The sequence below is a fragment of the Tyto alba genome, unplaced genomic scaffold, assembly GCF_018691265.1.
Source record: "Tyto alba isolate M040663 unplaced genomic scaffold, T.alba_DEE_v4.0 Super-Scaffold_18, whole genome shotgun sequence".
NCBI lineage: Eukaryota > Metazoa > Chordata > Aves > Strigiformes > Tytonidae > Tyto > Tyto alba.
In genome coordinates this window covers 28,192,208-28,217,998 of record NW_024881280.1, presented here as the reverse complement: position 1 = coordinate 28,217,998, position 25,791 = coordinate 28,192,208, and the positions used below count along the sequence as shown (strand labels likewise).

General features: G+C 42.0%; 1 protein-coding gene across 5 annotated transcripts in view; it reads right to left on the bottom strand.

Moving 5' to 3' along the window:
* FLRT2 (fibronectin leucine rich transmembrane protein 2) overlaps positions 1-24,517 on the bottom strand; it is a 67,403-nt gene extending 42,886 nt beyond the window's left edge. Inside the window, exon 1 of one of the 5 annotated variants that reach the window (XM_033010571.2) lies at positions 22,394-24,517. The gene's annotated coding sequence lies outside the window, so the exon portion shown is untranslated. The other 4 variants (XM_042791068.1, XM_033010572.2, XM_042791067.1 and 1 more) reach the window with 4 other exon arrangements.
* Between the last annotated feature and the right edge of the window lie 1,274 nt (positions 24,518-25,791).

The window sequence follows — 25,791 nt, the reverse complement described above, 5'->3', positions numbered from 1 at the left end:
GCTTGATAAATATTTGAAATGGAAGAAGTGATTCTTTCATTTAATACTTATATTTTGAACCAATACAGATGGGCATATTTTCCCATGCAGTTTTACCAGTGGCATTCAATCTGGACAGCTACAGTTCTCACATTACTGAGATAATGTTATTGCTATTAATAATCTCAAAGAACCTCTGAGTTTGAAAGCATTGCATAGAGCTGCAGATGGCTGCATAAGGGTCATTATTTTTATAGCTATAACATTAAAAATACTGGAAACTCTGTACACATGGCTTTGTTCTGCTGTATGTTTACCTTCAAAAAGCCAGAAATTAATGTGACAGGAAGAACACTTGCAGGAAATATAACACTATATAAATGACACTCTAGTGCAAGCTAAGCTTATGGCAATATAAATATTGATGTTATTAATGCCACCTAAAGTATCCAAGTATAAAATATACCTCCCTATCTTGTGTGCAACATAGCAGTTTATGTCAGCAAGACATTACTTCTGTAGCAATAAGTTTTATTTTAAAATTATTTATAGCACTGAAGTCCATCAGGAAGGAAGAGGAGCTTGAGGAGGTGTACAATGGGAGTAGGAGAGGACCAGGAAAAGAAAGGAGGACTGGATGCACGCAGAGATCAATAACATAAATGATCACATTGTCTTTCCAGAGGTTTCTACAGTACACGATTTTAACTGTTGGCTGCAACGTATGCACTTACGTGAATGTGATTTCCTGAAGGGAATGGAAATTTAGACATTTGCAAGGGTTTAGCACATTGGGCCTATGGATATAAGATCTGGAATATATATGTAACGGGTCTTATGAACAGGCACCTGGGCAAAAACTCTGCCAGTGTTCAACAGCCTTGCTGTTATTTCAGTGCTGTGTGTTCCCATTATCTTCTTAATTACTCACCCACAGCTACAATTGAAGACAATGATGTTGTAGTCAGTGCATTCTTTGTCAAAGAAAAAAATATGAATCCTATGGTAAGATTCAACCCTGGTCATTCCTTTCTGCTGTTCCAAATGACCAAACTCAATTAATTTATCTTAAGTGACAAGAACATTTCCTTATGCCAACTGTACCGGCCCCACCACTGCACGCATATTTTCAACACTAATACATCAGTGCTTTGTCAAAGCTAATTTTATTTGTGCCTAGAAATTAGGCTAATAATTTCTTGGAGACTGTGTAATAATTTTTGCTCTTAGAAAAATGTCCTGATGTGCTGCTTGTTTGAGACAAAGGCTAAAAGAGCAAAGATGGCATTCCGGGTAGTGACCCAAGTATCACAATTTTCAGTTTCTCAAAGAATACTCGGCATCTCTCACTGTTTTTTATCTGATCACCTGGAGACAAACACTTTTAAGAAAAGCAATATATTAGGGTCTGTGAAGAATTCAATCCTGAATGTTATAAGTCCATACGGCAAAATACACATATAAGTATTAGCACCTGGTTTTACAAACTTTCTTTAGATCATTTACGTTCAAAGTTATTTTTATATGGTTTTGCTGAAAGATGCTAACATGCAGTACTAAGTCTGAATTATACACAGAACTCATATTTATTAGCTTAGACTCCAGGTGTCTGTATAATTTTTTTTTTTAATCTGGCCTTGGGGTGCATGCTTGTCTGAACATCCATGTTCCATCGGTGTACTGAACAGGAAAAAAAGGAATATATCCCTTTCCAGGTGAACTGTAGGACTTTACAGTAGAGTTAAAACTAGCAATCAGATCACAAGTGTTTATATGTGGCCTTTTGTTGGATGGATGTTCCTTTGCATGAAAGAGAAAGAAAAAAGAGCTCATAAACATATTAAAAGTTTTAACAACTGCTCAATGATGTGCTTGAATGAAGTCCTAATCAGCCATAAGGGATATGGAAAGGGTAGTCAGAAGTCAACCCACTCCTTTGATGTCAGTGGGAATTATTTCTATTGATTTTGCAAAGGTCAAAACATCACATAGGTCTTTGACTCCAGGAACTTTAGTCACTTATATTAAATAGAGTCACTCAGCTATTTCGGTACTATTAGCCACACAAGTATCTAATAATGAAATATATCCAACTTAATCAATTCCATATAACAATAGGCTGATATTAAATTTCAGGGGTTTATGCAGATCAAAATGGTATTTAGGGCAACAAATAAGCAATTCTGCATCACTTTAGACACCCTGTTTCACCAAATACAAATTTATTTGAAATTTATTTAAATATTTCTAAAATTTTCAGCCAATTCTGAGCATAGTATCAAAGAGAAAATTAACGACTTTGTATTAAATTTAAGAGGAATGGATTAATGCATAAAAGCTTTCTTTTCTATACCCTGCAAAATGGTTATCATATTCAAAACCTATTGACTTTAACTGGAATTGAAAGTATGCAGAATTTTGCAGAACTTGTCCTCAGCTGTGTAAATGGGATTGCTTCTTAAATTTATTTTTGATCGTGTTGGAAATAGAAGGAGCCAATCTCTATATAGAGTAAAATGGAAGTCTGCATTTCACAGGCGTAATACCTTCGTGACTTTTGGAGGAGAGAATGTAGGGGAGAAATCAAAGAAAATTCTGTTGTTTTGGCATAGAATGACTGCAAAATTAATTCAGCTACATCATTCTTAAGCTTTTTTGGGGAAAAAAAAACAGTCTTAGATATTGTTAAATTCAAGTAATGTGGAGTCAGTTCTACTAAGGAGCAATACTCTATATGTACTGAAATACTCATGAAGAAATATTCCTGACTTACATTGCTACAATGCGGAGCAAAACCCTTAGAAGTCAACCATGGCTGCCTATAGCTCTCTGTAAAAAGTGATATCTACATAAATTGTAACAGTAATCATCACTTTGCTACAGTATTCTTCAGATTTTTGGATAGCCTTACAATGTCCTTCTCCTATTTACTTCACATCCAGTTTGTATATGGAAAATTCAGATATGTGAAGTTGCAGCTTCATTAGGAATTATCTGATTATAGTAACAATTGTAATGCTTACACTTGGGCTGGAAGTAGACAATTGTTTTTCTGGATTTATTTTTATTATTCTCCCAGCCCCCATACACTTAAGTAGTAGAATGGCCACATACTAAGCACATGTATGAGTTTCTCTACAGGATGGCATGTTAGTCATCAAAATAAATCAAGAAACTTGGCTCAAACAATGTGATAATTTTGCTGTTTATGGAATGCAAATTTTTTTCACAGTTTACATTAAAAAGTAGATGATTATTTTTTATTTCCCTACTAGTATTTTTAATTAAAACACTTTAAAAAAACTGAATTTTTGGACATTCCACTTGGACTAAACATTCTACTTTTGATTCTATTTTCAAAAACATTGTGGATTTTTGCACTTGCTTTTTAAACTCCACTATGGATATGAGTGGCGTGTACAAATAAGCAACTCTTCGTAGTTACCCATTTGATTTGTCAATGCACTGATAGCTATGCATTGATTCATAAATCATCAGTACCCTCTACTTCAGGCATTTCACACAGTTCTGTACATGCACAGCACTTCTGATTATTTACAGCTTTAAATATGTTTTGCAGTGAGACTGTGTATTGGTCTGATGTAAGGATGCTCATCATCTTTCTTCTTTACCCTATGGATGAAGATTTGAAACAAAGAGTAAGTATCTCCATTGTCAGTTATGTAGATGTAAAATAATTCCAGATTTCAGAAGAATAAACCTGGATTTATACTGGAGAAAATTGGTGGTGAAAGTGTAACCAGTCATGTACTAGTTCTTGCCATTTCAGGTTTTATAATTCCTTTTCCCTTACTGGCAGTGGTGTGTCATGAGATGATTTAAACAGTGAAAAATTGTCAGAAAGATTCTCCTCTATTTCAGATCATTAGTATGAGATATGGAGATATTCAGTCCACATGGTTTCATTTGCAGCATTGCAATGCATATAAGGAAAAGAAATAAGGAACCCTATGTGATTGCCAGCAATTACAGAGCACACGTACCTATTTATAATAAGGAGAATCTTCCTACTGGAAATTGTCCAAAAGCAAGCAATACACTGGGCTAATGAATTCAACTTGTATAATTACCTGTGAGAAAGGAACCAGAGCAAAGGAAGAGGAGATTTGCTTCTTGCCAGATCGGCTCTAATCTCATTTCCACACAGTCTAAAATGACAGCTTTGTACCTATATCTATTAGTGAACCTGTAGACTCTTTCCTAAAGTAGCTCTCTCAGATAAGAGATGTTAAAATAGATAAAATCACAGGATCATGAAAGTACAACCCTTTAATCTTGATGGGAAGACCCAGGTTTCAATATATCTAGGGTTTTAAGCATTGGAGGTTAAGATAGTTGTTAGAAACATAGAGCAAGGGTGTGAGACAGATGCTGTATATTACATTTCTAAAAGAACAATCCATTGGGAGTCACTTTTGCAACATTGTTATCTGCAGTTGGAATATGCAGCACAACTGATGTAATTCTGCTAATTACTTATCTAGATTGTTCATATGTACAAAGTCAGTGGAGTTATAAATATGATCCATGCACTCATAAATAATTGTGGGTGCAAATCACTGCCCTGAATTTCATGTTCAGAAGGGAATTTAAAGCTTTGTAATTCTGACTGATCACGTCTCATGTTGCGTATTAATAATCCTCTGCATGAAATAAAGTCATTTCATATTATCAAACACTGCAGAATTCTTTTGTAATAACAGTTTTCACTAAAGTTTTACAGATTGGCATTAGGCTACTACAGCAATGAGCAGAACAGAAGATCAAATAGAACAGAACAGAATGTGCCTCTATTATTCAGATTGTTTTATATCTAGTTGCAAAACACTATATAAGTTTCTATAAAGGAAACAATGACTAGCAAAATGGATACATTTATTCTTATACACTAACTGCCTCTGGGGTACTACTGAAATTTGTACAGGAAAAAGGCCGCTAAATCATGTATTAAAAGAAATCACCGGTTACCAGATAGCAAAGCTCCACACACTTTGCTGCCCATGTCTGTTTGGAGACAACAGTGTAAAGTCTCATTGAAGATTCTGGAGGTAAATATCCACCCACAAAGCCTCAGTACTCAGTTATCTCCAGAAACATTAGAGCAATTTCTTCACACTGTTCTTATCTTTCTTAGACAACACCATCATCAGAATATGCACAACTATAGGCTTAACTGAAATTAAAAAATGGGAAATTGATAGAGGACCTCTGTCATTCTTCTCCCTACTCTTGCAGTAGAGAGTTCCCATAGCAAGATAAATTATTTAATTCACTAAAACTGATTAGTTTGAAATGTAATGCAGGTGACAAAAGCCTCCAGTTGCATTGATAAAACTGTTATGTCTGTAATTCTCTGGCAAAAGGAGATAAAGTTTAGGCTGGTAAATCTTTTATAGACATACTACATGCCCACAATGGTCACACGCATGTGAAAATCAAGCTTAATTAAATATAGCAATGGTGGAATGTGTGAAAAATGTCATGGAAAATATGTCAGTCACAACAGGTATAGCAATTGCTATGAGATGGATGTAAGAAACATAAATAGATGACTCAATAAATTACATAACCATGTCCACATATTAATCTGAAACTCAAAACTGTGTGGCAAGTAACTAGAGCAGTGCTGTAAACCTGACCTTAGACAACTGTATGCCCAAGCATTTCCTTAATATCCAGTTAAATCAAGAAAAAAAATATTTACTTTGTGTGAGAGATTTGAAGAGCAGGGTCCTCTATTGATTCAGCGGCAGCTAGGGCACAAACAGCAGAGTGTCAGGTCCCAGACTACAATCTTTTCCCCTTATTGCTAAAGAAGGAAGGCTGGCCTGCAGTCATGGCTCTAACAAGGAACTCAACAGGCAAGTTTTCTGTTTTACTTTGTGGATATTCTGCTGCTGTCGACTGGTCCAGTGTCGATTTACGAGAGGGCTGCACATCTAATATCAAGAAGCTTTCTGAATCTGCTTGTGTGTCAGCACTCCTTTGATCAAATGCTGTTATTAACTCTTCCTTCTCTTTTGTTTGCATTGATTCTTTTTATGTCAGGAAAAATAGTGCAGCGTTTGTTTCTGATAACATGCTTTTTATAAGGACATGTACAGTGTGACTTAAGCTCAGTTCTGCTTTGTAAGAACAGAGGAAAAAGAGGATGTGGAGGTGAAAGAGCAGTTCATCCTCCTTACCTACTAAATCTTTTCACTTCTGACAGGGACTAGAAAAATGAGGCTCTGCTAATAGTGGTGGGTTTACCTGAGCCCACCTTTCATTTCATATAGATTATTTTAGACTGTGTCTGGGTTTCAAATAGAAACAGAAAGATTTTGTATTCAGTGGGAGAAACCCTGTGTCTTTCTGTACCCTCTTAAGCTTTAAAAATATTGCACTTTTTTGTTATTTGTCTTGGTCTGTTCAGAAAGATGGGTCAGAAGCCATAACATTGTTCCTGTTCTCGGGAACGAAATGCTGGCTAGTAAGAAATAATTCCGAGTATTTTAATTTTCACTTGTCTATCATCTATTTAAAATGTCTTAATATAAAAATTGCAAAACTGACAAAATTTTCCCCAGCTCCTTAAATACAATTTCTTAGAAAACATGTTTGGCTGAATTTTAGTGCTCAAGAAAGGGGAAGACAGATACCCCTGAGTGAAGCATCACACGCAAGTTCCCTGAAGCAGTTCTGACAATGCAGTTCAGTCCCACCCCTGCCCTGGAACTATTCACAGAGCTAATCTATGCGGTAGTTATTCCCGTGTGGGCAACTATCCATGAGAGACTTGACTGAAACCAGCCAAATTCATCTGACTTGTGTTTTATTACTCACAGGAAGCTTGATCTGAAAGAATGAAGGGCTAACATGTTAACTCATACAGTGCCATCTTTCCACTGAGTTTTTTCTTCTCTCTTACAGTTATGGTAACTGAATTCCAGTCAGATTCTTTAGTAGACTTTCTGAAAGATTACAAATAAGCTAACAGGTAGAGTTACATATTGTCCCGAATACTATTACTACCAGAACACTTGTGGAGAATGATGAAATCATTTAAAAATTGCACACCCTCTCTAATAAAGCAAGGACATATATCTTTAGTATAATCTTCCCCATAAATTGTCTCCTACCTTCATATTAAGCACCAAGTCTCGGTGCTGTCGATGATTGTGGGCATTTGGTATGCCTGAGGGAAGAGAAATGCCAGCATTCCCATATGTACAAGCACGCAGGGAGTTTCTGTAACTGCTGCCAGTTCGGTCCTCAGCGTGCATCACTTCTTGTCCCTTCACTGTTTTTAGAATCCAGTGTTGAACCCTGCCTTGCCTTCAGCTGCAAGAGGAAAGAGCATACTGCAAGCCCAGGCCATAGTGTAGAGTTTGATCAACGTCTGACCTCGCCAGTGATTTAATCAACAGGACAGCATGAATGCACTGGTGATGCACAAGCAGCATCACAATTCTATATATTGCAGTGCACGATGATCATTTAATTCAGCATGTTTCTTATAAGCAAGAATAATAAACACCCGCTTCAGTGCCAATTGCCCCCACAGTATTGTCCCCAGTGTTCCACTAATTCAGTCTTCTTTTGTTACATAATGGATCTCTAAGCTTTCAGATGAGAAGTCTAAAGGCAAGAGAAAACTAAACATAAAAGCTGCCAAGATCTATATTATATATTTTAAATAACAAATAATATTCATTATTCCCCTTTGATTTACCTATGTAAAGTGGACTTTCTGTGTATATACCCATTCCAGCGAGGAAAATTTGAGATTAGTTACTCACTAACTGCCTTGTCCGTCCCACCTTTACTCTATCAGTTTTTTCTTACAGTTAACATGCACAGTTTCTAAGGTCACAAAAATGAGGACCTGGAAAAATGTTAAGAGGGAATACACCAAAGCTCACCAAACGGGACTCACCAAACCAGAGAGGGTTCTGTTGTAGAGTTAACACACTGAGATAGCATTAATTCTGCCTGATAATTCTCATGTGCTATGCACACCACAGAAAGAACTAGGCGAACTTCACAGATCCTTTTGTCCCCTTCCAGCTCCTCCTAAATTGTGCACTGCCCTACCTCTCCTTCTCATGGCAGTCATGTCTTCCTCACAAATGAAAGACAGCTTAGGTGGTTAAAACTGTGATCATTAGGAAGCTCTGATTTCCTGTTCCGCAGAAAGCTGATTGTAAACAACCTCTGTACTTCATTCAGTTTGGACAATTTTGATTACTCATTTTCATCCTGGGGAACTGGCTGCCAGTCCACACCCAGAAGGTGGTGGTAAATAGCTCTTTTTCAAATTGGCAACCTGTCACAAGTGGGGGCCCCCAGGGATTGATATTGAGCCCAACGCTGTTCAATACCTTCATAAGTAATCTGGATGATGGGATCAAGTATACCCTGATAAAGTTTGATGACGATACCAAACTGACTAGGGAAGTGGATACTCTGGATGGGAGAGTTACCCTGCAGGAAGACATGGATAGGCTGGAAGAGTGGGCTAGTAAGAACATTACAAAGTCCAACTAGGACAAGTGTAAGGTCTTGGACCTGGGAAAACAATCCAGGAGTGCAGCACAGGCTGGGATCTACCTGGCTGGGGAGCAGCTCTGTGGAAAGGGATCTGGGTGTCCTGGTGGACAACAAGCTCAATAGGAGCAAACAGTGTGCTGCAGCAGCAAAGAAAGCCAGTAGGCTGCTGTATTGCATCAGCAATGTCATCACCAGCAGAGTTAAAGAAGTCATCATCCCACTCTACTCAGCACATGTCAGGCCACTTCTGGAATACTGTGTTCAGATTTGGTCCCCGCTATATAAAAAAGTTGTGGACGGGCTGGAGAATGTCCAGAGGAGGGCCTCCAAGGTGATCAAGGGACTGGGAAGCCTGCCATGTGAGGAAAGGCTGAGAGAATTGGGTTTGTTCAGCCTTGATTAAAAAAGACTTAGTGGAGACCTTATCACCATGTTCCAGTATTTAAAGGGTGACCACACAGAAGAAGGAAACTCCTTTTTTACATTGAGTCACATGGAAAAGATGATTGGTAATGGGTACAAGTTACTCCTGGGAAGATTCTGAATGGACACAAGAGGAAAACTTTTCACAATGAGAAAAATCAGCCACTGGAATAATCTCTCTGGGGAAGTGGTTGACTCTCCAACACTGGACACGTTTAAGATTCAGCTGGACAGGGTCATCTTGTCTAGACCTGGACAGGCCATCTTGTCTAGACCATGCTTTTGTCAAGAAAGGTTGGACCAGGTGATCCTTGAGGTCTCTTCCAACCTGGTATTCTATGATCCTGCTTTAACCCCAGTTATTTTTCAGTCACTTCCTTTTTCCTGCTTTTATCTTTCCTCTGCAAAATACTGCAATACTTGACCTGAAAAAATAATATGGGAAATACTTAAATGAAAATAAAGCTTCCATCAGCATTACTGCTTATTTTATTTTTGATAGTATCTTAAGGATACTTTGTGTCTTCAATGCACCTGACATGACAGGCATAACAGAATGAACTCCAGTTTAAAAGAGAGATCCTTCTTAGCTGAAGAGAAAACTAAAAATTCTGATTTGGCCTATGCTGCCACATGTATTTAAAAAAATAAAGAGAGAGTGAGAAACAGGAGAGCAGCATATTGCTACCAGAATATAAATACAAGCCAATAAAAGTACCCCAGATGGTGGACGGAAGTGTAAATTTCATAGCAAGGCTACAGGTCTTTGCATTATTTCTACTTCTAATAAGCAGGAGCTACTCCTTTAGCATAGCATTGAAGGGGTTAAAAAGAATGCCTTTCTGTCAAAACATGTTTATCATTCAACACAAGACAATATACAGGGCTATATTTAAACACCCCTTCCCAAGTTCGCCAAATATTTCTTCACAAGACCTAAGTAGCTTGTGAACTGATAGTGATGCTATCTGAAATTTAAAGGTGTTTATTCTCCTAGTGCTTAAAGAGAATCATCTTTCTGCAGCTGGTTAGTTAGGCTGTAGGATGTCTTCTCTCAGTCAGCACATGCATAACCAGACAATCATTCAGCAGCTTGTAAAATATGATTGCATATGAGATATTGATGCCCTAAGGGAAGTTCTGAATATCAGAGGTTCATAATTAGAATACCTATGCATTTGATCCAATAGAGTTTCCATCAATGTCACAGAGATGAGTGGTTATGAATTTCAGAGTCATCTCTGCTCATACAGACTGATTTATGTACTTTCAACTTTGGACAAATGAAGGGCGAAGAATCAAAGCCAAACCCTTCTACCTAGAGAGCTCCTTGTCCTTAGAGGGGTTCTGAAATTTATAATCGCCTCTCTCAGTGCTCAGGATCAAGCTCCACAGTTGGTAACTCATGACCTATTTATGCTCATGCCATCCATCCGCTTTCAGTCATTCTGTCATCTTATCTGTATATCCACAGTCACAACGTGTAGGATGTGTGGATCTGCTGATAAGAAATTTTTGCAGGAAAGAAAACTGGGCAGATCAACAGTTCTGTTGCCAGAGCTGCTGGCAGCAACTCTAACATCTCATTTATTCCAGATTTATAAAGATCCACTGTGCTGGTCTGAGGATAGAGCTGAGTGTTTGACTTCTGTGATAATAGAATAACTGGTTGAAACCTGTATTTGGTACTAAATATTAAGTTAAATAGATACTGATAAGATTATCCAGTGTGGGACAGAAAACAACCACCTTTTTAGCACTGAGATTTCTATAGTTCCTGGGCTGTGGGTTTGGGTTACCCTTGGTTTTGCTTTTGGGTTGAGTTTGGTTTGTTGGATTTTTTTTACTATTTTTTTTTTTAATTTTACTTAATTTTAAATCACTACATTTTACCAGAATTATACCTAACTAAAAACTAAGACATTAGTGTGAAGACTGGGATTCAGCACCCTGTAGCCAGCACACACACAAAAAAAAAAAAAAACAACAAAAAAATATCTAATGCATCATTCTTTTAAAAATTATATTAAACAGAGCGTTACTTAAGAAAACAGTTCTTTATTAACTATGGGGGGAAAGCACCAGGGGAGAAAAGCAAACAAGCTAGAAAAACTCATATCCAGTTTCCATTTCAAAGTCCTACAGTATCACCGATTGCCCTGCTATCTAGTCACATAATAAAAAAGGAAGATGCTACTGAGCTTCAGAAGGAAATTGATTTTGCTAAATGTTCTTTTGCCATCCTAATTCTCTTAGAATTTTTTTTTTTACATTTTGTGTGTGTGTCCCTGCATGCATGTGCGTGCATGTTTATCATGAATATACAATACTACATGAATAAAAAAGAGATCCTGATAGGTCACAAGATGGATAAAGCAATTAGAGCAACCTTACTGTCAGATGCTCTGTCACAGAGGCTTAGGCATCTCTGAGCAATTATAAGGGACTTGGTTCCGTCTGTGGCTTTCAAAGTGCACATTTAAAAAAAGTGAGAGGCGTCCATTATACTTCTTTCTTGTCTAAGTATTTTCAAAGATATAGTGGTAGACACTTTTCTTTCTGAGTAAAAACTGCTATTCTGTTGCACAACTGCTAAAAAATATGGTTCTAAAATTAATTTTGTCAAACAGTGAAAGCAATTTATCAAATAAAAAAACACTTCTACTGGCAAAATGCATTTTATAATTTACAGCTGAACTTCTGCAAGAAGAAGCTCTTCACTGAGCAGCGTGGCACAGGGCCAGAACGAGCCATTTCAAAAACCATTGTTGTGCATATACCAATTTGATACATAGGATTTATCAATACAGTTGGGAATGTGTGTGTGTGTGTGTGTTCAATTCTGTTAAATGTTAGCAGTCTCTAACTGTATACTCATTTCAGTATGAAGAAATTTGTTGTTAGACTGCTAAATTTGTTTTAAAGAAGAAGAAATTTATCAGGCTGGAGAGTATCACTTTTTACTTAATTAATTTACTGATTTTGTGCTGGAAATTAATTTTCTATGGGCAGTTCAAAAGATAAGCCGAAATCTTTGAAAACATTTAAATCAAGAATTAAAATTTTAGGAGTGTACTAGAGAGATGACTGTGAGCTGTTGGTTAGCCTTATATGTCTTTTCCACCTCCAGATTCTCTTGTTCAATGAATAATGGGTGGGCTTACAGTAATGGATCAGTACAATGTGATGCAATATGGATACAGAACATGAACATATTAAACTGGAGTCCTCCAGCTACCCAGTGCAGGTTCATACCAATTCAGATATCAAAGTGATTTTTTTTTTTTTTTTACATAATTATAACAAATGATGAAATAAACAGCAAGTTTTCAACTGATATGGCTCAAGAGATAATATTTAGTCTAGGAGCAGTTGCGACTAACTCCAAAGCTAAGTGGTTAAAGATAAGAATAAGGTTAAACCTAGATCAGTCAATGAGGTGGCCTGTGAAACCAGAAGTGGCCTGTGAAACCAGAAGAACAAGAGTGCTAAATGGGGCACATTTAGTTGGATGCAAACCTCTCAGTGACACAAGAAGCACCACCTAGGAAAAGCTTCCTAGATCACAAATGAAATTACAAAGTACTACTAACAAATATTCTTTCATTTAGAGACACCTCACGTGGTTTCAGCTAGCATTTCAGGCATGTAGCAGGATCACTAAACCCATCTCCTTTGCCAAAATCATAACTCACTAAATGATATGCACACCCAATGCCTAGTCTACAGATAGATTTTATAGAAGTATACCTATGTAGGCTGTGTCTGTGACAGACACATATACTGCTACAATCCTAATGCAGAGGCGATTCTAGTAATTTAAATGACTTGGACCTACATTTCTTGCTTTCCCATACACACATGAAGAAACTACTAATGAAAGCATATATACATTAGTATAACCAGAGACACACTGTTGGGGTTGTATCATCTTCAATTACAGCTAAATGACATCACTTTTGGGTATTCGAATTATTACTCACATGAGTAATCTCTAATCATGAGAAGTGTCTGTGAAATTAACTTGCCAATGAGAGAGAGAAGGATTGAGTCTGGAATCAAATACATTAATTTAAAATGCAGTATTTCAGCTGTGAAGTTCTATTTCATAAGCACAGGTAAGTTTGCTATAGACTCTCCACTGACCTTGGGAGCAATACCTCTTGGGAGCACCCCAGGGTTTTTACACAGTATAGAAATTTCCAACACACTGGAGGAAAGATATAAATTTTTCTTCTCCTTTTATTTGATTTGCAGTTCACCAACAAATTTTATTTTGAATTAAAATTACTTATATATGCTTTGAAGGGTCTGAGGGAGACCACCGTGATTATAGAAAAAGTTACAGTCATATATGTAACACATATACAAATTATATATATATGTTTGTATATGTATTTATATATATATAAAACCTGTATTTCTTCTTCAGAACTGTATATTAAATCTCTTGTTGTCAGTAAGATGTTGATATAAAATAATAGGGGTTTTTTGTTGCGTTCATTTCCAATGACATTGTGAATGTCATGCCCACTTTAAAACAGTTCTAATATTGCATTTCTTTTTCTCTGTAGGAAAGGCACACAGGAAACCTCAAGAAAAAAAAAAAAAAAAAAAAGAACTATTTGTAACTCTGAACCTACAAGCCTGTGGTTGATGATCCTGTGACCGCAGTCTGACCATGGTTTGGTCCCCTGCAACCTGTGTGAAGACTGAGCACTGTGTATGAGTTTCACCAAAGGCTCCCGGCAGCGCTAGGACACGCTGCGGGAGCACTGTGTCCTTTTCCCACGTGGGCAGCCCTTTTCCACACGATGCCTCTTGGCTAACTCGTGGAACAGCTCAGCGAGGTATGAGCTACTTGTGCAGCTGCATGGTGCAGGTCTGGAAGTACTGTGGAGAAAAGCTCTTCTCTTCGTTTTATTTTCCCTGTTGGTTTTAACGAAGGAATGAGGAGAAAAGCTGCCAGCAGCAACTGGGCGTGACACTGCCGCACACTGATTTCAGTTCTCAGAAGGTGCTGATGAGGCTTTTCACTCAGAGCTCTGACCTCTCCCGCTCTTAATGGGTCATGTAGTACTTCCGGACAGTTTACAGTATTTACTACGAGAGAAGTGTCTAGCATCAGCCTGCCCAGACCTTGCTGAACACAGAAGTGCATGGCAGTGAGCAGCTAATGAATCAAAGAGATGGAATTCCAAAATCTTTTGCCTGTAATTCGCTCTCAAGACCCCTGGCATTAAACAAATTTTGTCAGTCTTGTCTGAATAAAGATTGTGGAATAGTTTTGGATTAATTTAATCATAGCTAGCATGTTTTCGGTATGGAATTGATTTGATATCGATGATTTTACATTTTTAAGATAATTAGATTACCCATGACAACTTGGACATAATAAAGAACTTTGACCAAAGAGCAGAATTTCTGTCCCCCTCCAAACACTTTCACAGCAAAATATTCACAAATAAATGGTGATAAAAGGAACTAACTGCCCTCTTCTGTATTCTGTGGCTCGAGATACATCCCTACCTGAGCTGGGACTGTAAAATCGGACTGCAGACCATTAGAGTAATCTACAGATCATCTGAATTACCTTTCAATATGATTCTTTTTCTTCAAAAATTTTTGACTACATTCTTTAATCCATAACTGTCACAGAAAATTACAGTAATAATTTACCTTGTGAATAGGTAGCTAGTGATTAAGTGTTATACAAGTATTCTATTGACTTGAAGGTCAAGCCAGAATATTATCTGTGACCTTTAATGTTCTGCTTTGTAAGGGGCAGATTCTACAAAATACTCACCCAGGCCTGTTGGAAGCAAGTCACCTCTCACCTGGGGCCAATGTAAAATCACCAGTTTGCAGGACCAAGCCTAGCAATGATCTGATCCTGTACATCAAAAGCCTATAGGTTTTTTTGTCTGCAAGGACTTGAAGGATCAGTTTCAGTGACAGTGTGACTTTGAATGAACAACAATTCTCTGTGCTGTATGCTTTTATAAATACATCCTCGCATTAAACTATTCTAGAAAAGGTTTATTTTACAATGAATTAATAAATAAAGCAGTTACAACTTGAAGTAAAATATACAGGAGATTGTTTCTAGGTAGATCTGATAGCACAAGATTTCTTTTTAGAAGGGATCTTTTATGAACCTCTTTATGCATCATTAAGTTTTCAGGAATGCTGAATAGAGCATGATGGATTTGTTTTAAGTTGTTGCTAGTATTTAATTTTGATTCAGTTCAAAGGCCCATGTCAGAAGAAGGAACAGAAGAGGGAAAAAAATACCACAACTGTTAGCTGAGTGAATCATCAATTAAAAAAAGGAATGTATAAGAAGGTCCCAACACCTTTCAGCAGCGGCTGAAAGTTTCAAATTAAATTGCACTATTCCCGGGACATATTGTTTGATGTGACTAGAATATAATTTGTTAAACAGAGAATAGTTTTTATTTCAAATGCTTCTTTCCTGAGTATTACCTGTGGCTTAAGGTTTGGGTTTGTTTTAAATACATTAATAAAACATATCTGTCAAGAAGCATATTTTAATGATGATTTTTTGTGGTTGTTTTTCTTTAAAAGAAGTCAATTACTTCAAAGGTGTAGGTTACACATAGCTGTAGGGGAACCAAAGCTCATATCTTCAGTGTATGTTAAATTAGCCTTCTTTACAATAATAACTATATATAATTATTTTTTCTACTGTTTTTATTAAAAAAAAAAAATAAATATTTGTTTTACCAAAAGGAAATAAAAGGCAATTTTTATACCTCTGGGGTAAATTTCAGCTCTTTTGGTTTCTTGAGGAAATAAATAAAAAGCATTGGCAGAAAGAGTCCTAAAAAGACAGCCCAAGGGGGAGGGAAGGAAACACCTAAAAATGCTGAGGTAATCAACTACAATCTGGGAAATGTCAAACAATGGTATTCACCTACCCAAAGATATTGCTGATCAAGTCCTCAGCTGCCATTTATAATCACTAACTAAAACACAGAATATAGCTGTGGATATAAACAAGAGACAAATTAGTATTGGGAAGCTGGGTTTAATAATCCTCTAAAAGAGACCATCTGTTTATAAAGACCCCCTTTTCCTTGATCTCTGACATGTATTCCTAATATAGACACAGCTGGGATTTTTTTTTTCTTTTTTACATTTCTTAAACACCCTGCTACTATAAAGTCTACTTATAGTATATCTGGTCTGAGTGTTTGTCTCAAGTTTCAGTTATTATGTAAGCACTCAGGGGCAATAAAATTTCACATAGAGTCAGCCTGCTTTAGAATAAGTATTATACCATAGGCTGAAAATAAATGCAATTCCTTTATTATTGAAGTTCAACACCACTGGATACTTTTTATGATTTTTGCAAATGTTCATCATATTATCACTGGAATAGCTGGAAAAGGTTTAGAGTTCTTTTCAAGTGCTGGATTCATGTTTGGAACTGGAGTTTGGTTTTGTTGTTTTCCTGTTTAAAACACTAGGAAATCGCATTGTCCGTAATGGATATGACATTGATAACCTGAGAAGCCAGGTGATTTGCAGATCTAAAAAAGCAAAACAATTTCTAGCCTGTGTTTCCAATCCACTAGGGTGAAGGAAAAGGGAAAAAAACACCACTGACTATACACTTCTCACAGATAGAGGTCACTAATGGACTGGATTTGAATCCGTCTGGTAAAAGCCTGAAAGTTACATGAAAGTAATCTAGTGAAAAATGAACTCATTTTGAGATTAAAGAGGTAGCAGAAATGATTAAGAAATAAAGCTCTCACCTTCCTGGAAACAATATTATCTTAAGTGTGCCTTCTTTCTAGTCCTTTAAATAGAAAGCGCAGTACAGGAAAAGCCTGATAGTGACGCTTGTTTGAACTCCTTTTTGTTTTCTCGACTTGATAAAACTATGTGTCTCCTTCTTTTCTGCGGGAAGAGTAGTGAAGTCAGCCCTAATAACATCCTACATTTTAGATACTGCTATTTTAAGCAGTTAAAGGCAAGCACATTCTTGATTCTCGAAGGAAACCATAGCCTATGTAATGCAGATTCCAACTGGGAGGGTGTAGGGTTGCGCAAAGGAGGTATGTCTACATCCTAAATCAAACTATCCAGCAGGCCAGGATATAAATGTGACTTGTAACAGTGGCTCAAATTAGATCCAGACTCTCAAAGCCAAACACAGATAACATAACCTTATACAAAATATAGGGTGTATGTGTATGTGAGGAGAGACTCCTCTAAGAACACTGGGTGCATTCCAGCACCACTTCTTGCTACAGCCTTGGACTTTGGAAAACACTGCTGACTGTTCTGGTCACAGGTAGTTTTAGAGACACTATCTACACAGTGCTCTGACTTGCTTCACCTACAGCACTCCAGGCCTGCATTCTCCCACTTTTAACAGCCTCGCTACACTATCGGTAGAGCGAATAACCATTTAAATAGCAAACCTCCTACAACAGTAATGATGTTTGAAATCTGTCCTCTCACATAGTTTTCAGGATCAAGATCAACACTAACATTTTAACATCACTTGTGTCACTTCTAAATAACATCTGTTGTATCTTTTTGATTATAAAAAGATTACGATTCAGTGATACATTGACTCTTCAGAGGAAGAAAGGAAAGAAAGGTGGAATAGAGGTTTAGGTTCAGTACCTTTTAAGCGTTTTGAAACAAAATGCCAGGATGGATTTTTCTCCTTCCAAAAATAAATATATCTGAAACCAATTAATGAATTTCATCTGAAACTACAAATATATAACAGTGCTCTTAGAGAAAGATCATGTCAGTGAATGAAGTAAGGAATTAAGTCCATGGAAGTTTGAGGAGATTTTTTGTCTGGTTGGTTGTTTTTTTTAAATCCAAGTAGTAATCAATCTCAATCTCTAAACTGGTTTAATTTCCCTGCAAGTACTGTAAAATTAGATGCAGTAAATAAACCTCTCTTTAACACACACCCTGACTTTTTTTGTGTGTGCGTGTGTGTGTGTGTGCGCGCGTCTGTGTGTGAGAGAGGTCTGACTTGCTTTAGTATCTTTTCCTGCTCCTCATGCAAGGAACCTCTCCCTTCTATTTAGCTGAGCTCTGCATTGCAAAAAGCAGCATCTGAAGTAATCTAATCAGTACCTTCCACACACAGTACAGGAATTTACACGGATTTGTGCCTTGGATTTATTAGCTTATTGTAAGCCTTAAAACAGATTTCCTCCATTAAAATTAATTAAAAGCTCCTGTTGACTGATTTCCACTCTGAAAAGAAGGTGGAGAGCCTTACTCTCTCACTTTGCTGATGATTTCTTTATCTTTTATGGGGTTTTATCTCATGTTCTAGAGAGGTCTTTTCAGCTGTTTGACTTGCTTTTGCAATATGCTATTTTTTGCTCACAGTCCCCTCCACCTCCCCTCCCCCCCCCAAACCCGGACAGTATTTGTTATTATTTTGCCAGAGATCACCGTCTAACTCATCAGGTCTACGAGGGGCTCCTTTGTATTCCAAAATCCTGATCTAATTCTCTTAACCTCGCCCCCCACCCACCCACTCCCACCAGCCCCGCTCCGGAGGCTGCTGATGGGGCTCTGATGGATCCTCCTGCTGGGCGCAGCTCCCTGCTCTCCCCGTAAATCTCTTCACACTTGCCAGCGCCGAGCTAAGCCGACTGCCTCTTCCGAGCAGGGCTCACCCGTAAAGGTCCCGTTTCCCACGGCCGCCTGCCAGGCGATACTCGCGGCGGTGCTAACACCGGCGCGCTGCTGCGCGGCCGTTCCCGGCTCTCCCTTCCCCGCCCGGCGCCGTGCGGGGACCACGGGCTGGGGAAGGGGGGGGGGGGGGGGGGGGGGGGGGGGGGCAGCTTCGGCACCCTCCCGCCCGCCCCTGAAATGCGACCGGGGGGGATCCGGGACCCCGCTGCAGCTGCCAGCTCCGAGTCCCGATCCTAACCCACACGCCGGCTGAAATAACCCGGGGGACCCTCCTAACACTTGCCGCCGGCCATTCACAAATTCGTGCGTCTGGGTGCCCGGCGCCGCACACTCGCAGACACGGGGCTCTAATGAGGCGGAGGCGATATTTCTGAAACGCAACCTGCTCCCGGCTCCCTAACTTTGCCTTCTCCGAGACGGCAAAGGGCACCGCGTCTTTAAACCGCCCGGGGGCGAGAGCCACCAGGAAGGAAAAGAGAGACAAATGAAAGCCCAACTGTACCTGGCGGTGTCTGGGAATCCCTCGCCGGCACCGATCATAATCCCCCTCCGCGCCTCTGGCCCCCCACACCAAAACTTTGCTGCCGCCGCCGCTCCTCGGTGCTGGCCGCCGCCCTCCGCGCCGCGCAGCGCGGCCGCCCAGCGCCGCTCCCGGCCGGCCCCGCTCCCCGCCGGCCGCCGCCGCTCCGGAGCGACCCCCGCGCCTCCCGCGCCTTCCTCCGCCCTTACGAGGCAGTGGCATCGTCCTCGTCCTCCCCCCTTCTCCGCCACCTCCTCCTCCGGCGCGCAGCCCGCGGCTCTGGCATCCCCGACGCACTTTCTCTCCTCGATTCGCTCGCTCTTCCCCCCGCCGTTCCTCCTTCTCCGGTAAAAAAAAAAAAAAAATAAACGAGAAGGGACCGCGGGTACGCCGGGTCTCGGGGTTTCTTTCTTTCCTTTCTTTCTGTCCTCTGGAAATGATGAACGGATCACATGAGGAGCAGGCACGGAGACCCCGGACCCTTGGAAGTCGGAGAAGGCATCGGACACATATATGTGAGTATATGTGTGTGTGTGCGTCTGTCTCTCCCCAAGTCCTGCGCCTGCCTTCAGCGGGATTGCAGGCTGATCTTAGCAGTAATGATGCCTCAGATCTGACTATTCCCTGCAAATGTAAGTCGTGCCTTTTTTTCCTCCCTGCCTGACACCCCAGGGAGATGTTTACAGTAATGAATTCAGTTGATAGCCATCTCTCTCTCTCTCTCTCTCTCCTGGAGTCCCTCCCACATTTCTAGTTTAAAGAATGCTTGGAAGGCAGGGCTGCAACCTAAAGCTTTCCAAGAGTCAAAGTCAGGCTAGGTTTTCTCTTTTTCTTTCTTATTTTTTTTTCACCCCCCCTCCCTCCCGCTTTTAACCCATTGCTTGCTGAGAGCAGTTTAGCGAGCACCTTCCCTTTGGTCTCGGCCTCCCCCCTACTCTCAGCCAGGGGAACCAAGCGGGGTGGCGCTGCCCGGGGGGGGTGTGTGGGGTGTGGTGTGTGTGGAGGGGGTAGCGCAGCCCCCAGGACCCCCGCCCCGCCTCACCGCGGAGCCCGCCGGGCCGGGGCTGCGGGGAGGGAAGGTGCGGGTATCGCCGGCCTCCGCGGCGGAGCTGCCTCGGCCCCCCTGCCCTGGGGACGCTCGGGGGTCATCGGAAGGGAAGCCGGGGAGCGAGCTGAAAAACTCCCCGAGCTGCGGTCCTGACTGGGAGATGCCCTCGCTAGCAATTACGGCCGCGCTCTCCACCAACATGGCGATATTTCATGTGCAGCCACCGACGAGCCCGCCTCCCCCCACCCCCTTCCTTCCCTCTCCTTCTCCCCCCGCGAACTTTTAGGTAGGCAATAGCACCACGCAATAAATGTAACACAGAATAAAAGAAAGTCCAACCCTCAGGGAAGAGACGGACCTCCTTTAGTATTCCGTCTCATTTCCATCATCAGTCAGAAAGACTTTAAAACCGCTGGAGAAACCGCCTTTTGCCCTAAAGCGCTAACATTCCCCCCCCCCCCCCCCCCCGCCCCGCCCCCGCCAGTGTCTTCTGTGCATATACAGTGGGTGTGAGTGTGTGCGTGTGTATGTGCATCCCGGGCTGTCTGTGCTTGTTTCGGGGTAACTATTCCCCCGCCGCCCAGCTCCTAATTAAGCTACCGCCTTGTCCTGATAAGTCCACTTAAAAGCAAGATTACTTAATACCGAGAAGCGCTTGAGCGATAGGATACAGCCGTCAAGGTAGGAGGTGAGGTGTGCGAAGAGAATTTGCCTCAAACTCCTCCATTAGTAAAGAAAATGCACAATACGGCTGTTGCTGCGAGTTACTTTCAGGGAGGGTCTGGGGAGGGATGGAGGAGAGAAGAGGAGAGCTGATCAATGCCATGTGTCGAGGAAACAGAAAAGGCAACTGAAATGCCTCGGGGTTTGCTTCCCCCTCACCCCTGGCCGCTCACTAGCTTGCATTTTCTGTTCATCCGTACCTCAAAAGCTGAATCACTCGCCATTGTCTCCGCACCTCCTTCGCCCTTCGCTTGGGGGACACACACACACACACACACACTAAATTATTCACGACTTCAAAGGCTTTAATAAGCCGTACCGAGGAGCCCGTCGCGGAGCCCCGGCGAGGGTCAGCCCAGCCGCGGTGTGCTCGGCGTGGCTCCTGCCCACCCACCCCCCCCACCCCCCCCCCCCCGCAGCCGCCCTGCCCTCCACCCCCTGCCCTCCAAGGGGGCTGAGGAGAGCCCCTGCGTACCGGCAGCGCCGAGCCGACCTGCGCTGCCTGCCTCCGCGGATGCGCAAGAGCGACGCGGGGGGGGAGCGGAAGAGGGAGCGCAGGGAGCCCGGTGTTTCTCGGGGGACTTGGAGAGGGGAAAGGAGGTGAGGACGAGACCCCGCTCCCCTCCCGGCACCGCTGCCTCGGGGGCCGGGGTCGGCTCTAGGCCCGCGGGATGGAGGGGAGGGAGTGCGGGGCCCTCCGCGGGGCTCGGCCGGCCGGTCTGGCGTGGGTCAGACCCGAGGGGACGGCCCGTGTCCCCCGCGTGGGGCCGGGGCTGCTCTGAGCTTCGGCCTCTGCCTGCAGCTCCCAGATGGTCCAGAGGGATGAAAGGATCAGGAGCCCCGTAGGGTCCAAAGGCGAACGAACAACCTTTTTCAAAGGCTCTTCGGGGTCTTTTTTGACTTTTTAAGACCTTTTTCCTTTTTTTTTTTTTTTTTTTTTTTGTTTTTTCTTTTTGACTCTGCATACTTTTCAGAGCACTTATTTGCACATGGTTTATATCTCTTTACCAAAACTGATGGACAACCGGTGCAGTTTCTCGTGGGGAAAAAAAAAAAAAAAAAAACAACAAAAAACACAACCCAAAAAACCCCACCAACCCTTCTTTCTCATCCACTGCCCACCCGTCCTTTCTTTCTCCACGTCCTCGATATTAGCAACCTGTCGACAACACATAAGGCAAAGCAGACTTTTGTCGATCACAGACATTTCTGTCCCCTGTGCCCCCATACGTCTGTGGGAATGCTAAAAACTTCTGCAAGGCTGCAGGCTACTGCCCTGCCCCACAGGCTCAGAGAGGTTAGGAGAAATTATGCCTGTCCCCCTCCCTGACCCTGGCCCCTCAACCAGCCCACGCTTCAAATCAGAGAAAGCTACTGAGGACACACTTTGATGAAATCAAGATCGCGTCAATCCAGAAAGTGACTGAACTCGCCGTTACCTGCTCCTGCGGAGGTGGGTCCTCCTCGATAGGTCACCCAAAGCCCACTGGGTCCGGCAGGTTGAGAGGGGAGAAAGTGGCCGCACAGCTGGGCTCCGGCATGGTATTATTTTAAGGATCACCACCAAGGTCTCTCTTTTCCATAGCTGACAATAGTCACCATCACCCAACGTTTCTCTCAAGGAAAGGAGGAAGGAAATTCAAGGAAATTCGTTTCAAGCTGCTGTCCAGACGGTCATTTGACCCTGACACCCACCGATGACACTGAAGAACACCCTGCTAAAGCAGTTAAACGCTTCGTAATTTCCTTTATTCTCTTCCCCCGCACCACCACCCCCCCCCCACCCCCCCCGGCGGCTCCAGCGCAACGCCGCGGAGCGATCTTATCGCCGTGTGATCATTATTCACCGGTGACAACCAGAGATGCAGAGCTCCTAAGTGAGGGTGACAGATTTCAAACGCGAGGCTGCGGCGTACTCAAGCCTTAGACATATTCTTCCTCAAACTTTGCCTGGCAAGCAAGGCAGCGGCTTAACCCTTTGCAGCCCTTTCTCCCGCCCGGGCACCGAGACCTCATCCCACGGGGGAGCGCTTATTTGAGAGGAAGCGCAGCACACACCGCTACTTGGCTGGGGACTTTTTGCTACGTGCCATTTTCTATTCTTGGCTATTTTCAGTTGAAACAAATCAGAACTGCCAACTCTGGGGAGCAGCTGGAGAGTTGAATGCTTCTCCTCTGTGGTTAGGGGCTGGAAAAATCCTCTCGGCAAAGCAGATCCCTTGGGGACTCACCGGTGGTCCCTACTTTGTCACCGAGTCTGGTATGCAAACTGTCATACGTACTTCACGAATCCCTCACACACGCACATACAGAGCTTCTGCACTTTCCTCAGCGTGGCGTGGCTGAAAGTACAGATACGAAAGTGCTATTTCACTTAGACTTCCGGATTCAGCTCGTTTACAGGTTATTAATAACAGCGGGGAAAGGAGCAAGCGAGAAAGAAACATATTTCCATTAAAAAAAAAAAAAAAAAAAAAAAAAAAAAGAAAAAAAGGGAAAAAGAAAGCCTTTTTCACACGTACACTTTGTAGTCAAAGGAAATATTTACCACCAGCAAACTCCAGCATGTCAGAACATGTTTCCTCCGAAACAGAAGAGAGCCTTAAAAATGAGAGAAAAAGCATGTGCAATTCAGATAAAATGAAGTGCATGATAGCTTTCCAAACTCAGTACCACCAGCCCGGAGCCTGATGTCAAGGCAACGCTGTAGCACAGTAACACGAAGATGTAGAGAGGGAAACAAGGGACCTATTAGCAAACTCCACTGGTTTTCTAATATTCATTTATATATATTTTCGGTAAATTATGTTTCTGCCACCCTTCTCTTCACACCCCCCCCCCCCCCCAAGGGGAAAAAAAAAAAAAAAAAAAAAAAAAAAAAGGAGGGGAACGTCTAACTGCAGCTGAGTGACACCGAGAGCGTGGATGTGGGATGCACTGCCGGCAGCTCCTTCCAGAGCCCCAGTGGTCACGCAGTAGAAAGGACACGGAGGCAGATCGTGCGTGTGAAGGGGAATCTGAGTGCTCTCTTCATTAAATGTGCAAGATAAGACTGGACAAGGAAGAAGAAGAATCCTGAAATAAGCAAACGGGCAGGAAAAAAAAAAAATAAATAAAATATTCTCCTCCCACTCACATTTCCAAGTTTCGAATTTAAGCACGGCAAACAAACCTCCTTTGAAGAACACCCCCCCACACACCCCCCCTCCAAAAATAAGCAGGCCCTGTAGGTATTGCATACAGCCTTCTATTTACGACAGGGGACGACATAAGCGGGGAGCGTGGCGAGAGCTGGCCGGCGGCGGTTTTCAGGCGGGAGGACAGCTGCCGCAGGTGCGCAGCTGTGGCTCCGCGGGCGCGGAGCGGCGCCGCCTGCACGTCCCGCGGCGCGGCCAAGGTGGCAGCAGAGCCCCGAGCACCGCTCTCGGCGGCGCGGGGAGCCCCCCCCCCCCCCGCCCGCTCCCCCCCACACCCTCTGCCTAAACCCGTGCCTCCCAGCCCCCCCCCCCCCCGCGCCCCCCCCCCCCCCCCCCCGCCCTTTTTAATCTTGGTTATAGTCTGATTACCTGGACGTCAAACAATCCCCCCCCCCCCAGCACCAGCACTATAAATGTGTGAAGCGTGTATTTATCAGCAAACTGCTTTGCATGGTTGAAAGGCAGTAAACTGAAAGGAGAACAGAGAAATGTATTCTCTTTAAATTGTCTGTGATCGTACAAGATGGCTAGCCTGAAGTGATGGTCCACTAATCCATAACACAACCTCGCTTATTTTGGAGAGAATGTGAAATGGGGTAACAGTAAGAAAGATTATAAAAATTAAAGTGTCTTTTTCAGAAATGTCTTTTTTTTATTATTATTTTTTCTCCAGCTATATTGTTGGAATGATTTCTGCAGCTTGTAAGAGAGAGGTTCACAGGGTAATTATTCAGTATGTCTAAAACTGAATAATCTCATTTTTTGTCAATAATGTCAAATTAGATTAAGGCCTTAAATTCATGCAGCTGACATAAGGAAAAAAGTCACAAAGTGAATTCTTCCTAACATGTGGGGAAGGGGAAGGGAAGGAAATGGAAAGGAGAGGAGAGGAGAGGAGAGGAGAGGAGAGGAGAGGAGAGGAGAGGAGAGGAGAGGAGAGGAGAGGAGAGGAGAGGAGAGGAGAGGAGAGGAGAGGAGAGGAGAGGAAAGGAAAGGAAAGGAAAGGAAAGGAAAGGAAAGGAAAGGAAAGGAAAGGAAAGGAAAGGAAAGGAAAGGAAAGGAAAGGAAAGGAAAGGAAAGGAAAGGAAAGGAAAGGAAAGGAAAGGAAAGGAAAGGAAAGGAAAGGAAAGGAAAGGAAAGGAAAGGAAAGGAAAGGAAAGGAAAGGAAAGGAAAGGAAAGGAAAGGAAAGGAAAGGAAAGGAAAGGAAAGGAAAGGAAAGGAAAGGAAAGGAAAGGAAAGGAAAGGAAAGGAAAGGAAAGGAAAGGAAAGGAAAGGAAAGGAAAGGAAAGGAAAGGAAAGGAAAGGAAAGGAAAGGAAAGGAAAGGAAAGGAAAGGAAAGGAAAGGAAAGGAAAGGAAAGGAAAGGAAAGGAAAGGAAAAGGAAAGGAGTTTAGAATAGCAAAACAATGTGTTATTATGATATTGTTATTTTGTGTTGAATTATATACAAGAGGGAGGTATGAATGTGTTCTTTCCACTTTAATGAAACAAATGAAGCACTTCAGCTAGAACTACATTAGACTGGGAAACACCCACACCCAATGTGTATTCTGAACTCTCACTTCTGTGGTGATCTTAAAATGAAAATACTATACTGGTTCTGAAACAGACTTTGGCATAGTTTGTGATAGGACTCAAAT